Source organism: Octopus bimaculoides, chromosome 6 (assembly GCF_001194135.2).
Source record: "Octopus bimaculoides isolate UCB-OBI-ISO-001 chromosome 6, ASM119413v2, whole genome shotgun sequence".
In the NCBI taxonomy this organism is placed as follows: Eukaryota; Metazoa; Mollusca; class Cephalopoda; order Octopoda; family Octopodidae; genus Octopus; species Octopus bimaculoides.
In genome coordinates, this window is record NC_068986.1 from 108,929,041 (window position 1) to 108,931,602 (window position 2,562).

General features: G+C 38.0%; 1 protein-coding gene across 1 annotated transcript in view; it reads right to left on the reverse strand.

The window, feature by feature from the left end:
* Positions 1-2,562, reverse strand: part of LOC106868910 (delta-like protein 1) — a 40,565-nt gene that overhangs the window by 893 nt on the left and 37,110 nt on the right. The window lies entirely within an intron of this gene.

The window sequence follows — 2,562 nt, forward strand, 5'->3', positions numbered from 1 at the left end:
ATTCTACAGGGTGTCCACAAAGTCTGGGTACATGGCGATTAACACATACTTTAAGAATTATTTCTTATATTTAGTGGTTCGGCAAAAAGAGACTGATAAAATAAGTACTAGGCTTCGAAAAAATAAGTCCTGGGGTCGATTTGCTCGACTAAAGGCGATGCTCCAGCATGGCCGCAGTCAAATGACTGAAACAAGTAGAAGAGTAAAGAGTATTTGATTGTTTATGTTATGATTTTATTTGCTCCATGTACCCAGACCTTGTGGACACCCTGTAGAAGTGGGGACTATACTGAAGACTAATTAAGATTCTGGTAACTCCTGCTCAGTAAGTTAATGGGCAAAAAGATTTCTAGAGAATTGATGCTCTCAGGAAGAAAAGATCAGGGGAAAAGTATTTTAGTACTGAAACTTCACCTCAAATTGTAATTAACATAATTTTGTCAGGATTGGGAAAACCCTAAAAGCCTTGGGGCAGAGTTTTTCTCAACTCACCAATTGATTTTTTTTTTTTGTGAAAAAATTTACCAATGAGTCAGAAGAGAAAAGTTAACTATGATATATCCCTGCAGTTTAGCACCATCTAGCCAACGGGTAGGTGGTGCTAAATTGATCATTAAGTCTACCATGCAAGAAACAAATGCAATTGATTATATGTATACTCCCATCCACACGAATCATTTTGATAACCTAAGTGTCCTGTTATTTAGAAATAAGACTTATGTCAATTCTACTCAAAGGAAATGCTATTTCACAGTAACTGGTTTGTATTTTGCCTCTCTCCTGTCCCACCATTCAGCTCCTGCAGTTAGAGTTTCTGATACTCGTTGATCTGAGGATTAGTTAATCCATATGTCCAGGTCTTCCTTGACAAAGCTAAGTTCATTATTTAGTCTCTGCTTAGCCCTGATTGCTTAGACCTTTGATCTAAGTCCCAGATTATATTCTTTAAGATGGTGAAATGGGATTTTAAGATTTAGTAGCATTGAGAAGACCAAATACATCACTAGTCACATTATATAACAGAAGTCCAGGAGTTAAGACATTAAAGAAAAAGACATTTGTGAAGTCAATGCTTTATCTTGATGCAATATTAAATTCTAATAGAGCTACTGGGACCAGGATTGTAAAATCAGGTTGGCCAGTATTGGAGTACATAATTATCACTTGTCCACTACTTCTTACAGAAACAAATGGTTGAAGCTGCTCTGAGAAATATAAAATAAGAATCAAAGAAAGGATAGGAAAATATTAGATTTATAAGCCCTAAAAATTCACTCCATAATTGTCCATGGGCATATGGCATAGCAGTTAAGAGCACGAGCTACTAACCCCAAAATTCTGAGTTCGGTTCCAGGCAGTGACCTGAATAATAATAATATCGAAAAATACCTTAGGAATGAGAACCCAGGTTCAAAATTTCCCCAAGACACCTGATGAAGGCTGGAGGGTATATCAGCCGAAATGTTGTGTTAACAATAAACAAGATGAGAACAAATATCCGTCAAATGTAAAGAACCAAATCATCAAGGACTATCACCTACAACAAGTTGGTGTATCCCTCCCTCCCTCCTCTACAAGATGAGGGGACTAAGCATCAGCTCTCAAAAGAATTCAGAGGAAGAAGTTAAAGGAGTCATCGATGAACATATCATGGTTGTTAATCTCTAATCTGATTAAGGTATTTCCGTCTGAGACCATCTGGCATGTTTTCCCCTTGACAGTATATCTAGGGACCATAGGATACAAAAAATATTTTGAAGATGGTAGTGTGTACTTTAAGGAAGGTTTGGCTGCCATTTCTAGTCAATTGAGTAACCATATAGAAGTGTTCTTGGGAAATAGCTTTAACACCAACCAAAGAGTTTTTACTTCTAACGGATGTATCATTATCATTATTATTATTACGACTATTCAACATTAAGTTCAAAAGCTGCTGAGGTTGACTTTGCCTTTCATCTTTTCAGGGCCAATAAATAAAGTACTAGTTGAGCAATGGAGTCAGAGTAATCAACTAGACCCCTCCCATCAAAATTTCAGACCTTGGGCCTATAAGAGCAACAATTAGTCAATTAACACAAGCGAAAACTAATGCTAATTAAAAGAAAAATCAAATAGTAATTGATTTAAGAGTTAAAATGTTGGTTAACAAAAATGTAGATAGGTTGTGGGCTCGTTTGTGTGTGTGTTCTTTTGTCATTTGACTGCAGCCATGCTGGAACATCACCTTTAGCCGAGCAAATCGACCCCAGGACTTATTCTTTGTAAGCCTAGTACTTATTCTATTGGTCTCTTTTGCCGAACCGCTAAGTTACAGGAACGTAGACACACCAACATCGGTTGTCAAGTGACGGTGGTGGGGGGACAAACACACACACACATATATATATGTATACATATACACACACGACAGGTTTCTCCCAGTTTCTGCCAACCAAATCCATCCAAGGTTTTGATCGGCCCGAGGCTATAGAAGACACTTGCCCAAAGTGCCACGCAGTGAGACTAACCCAGAACCGTGTGTGTGTGTGTGTGTGTGTGTGTGTGTGTGTGTGTGTGTGTGTG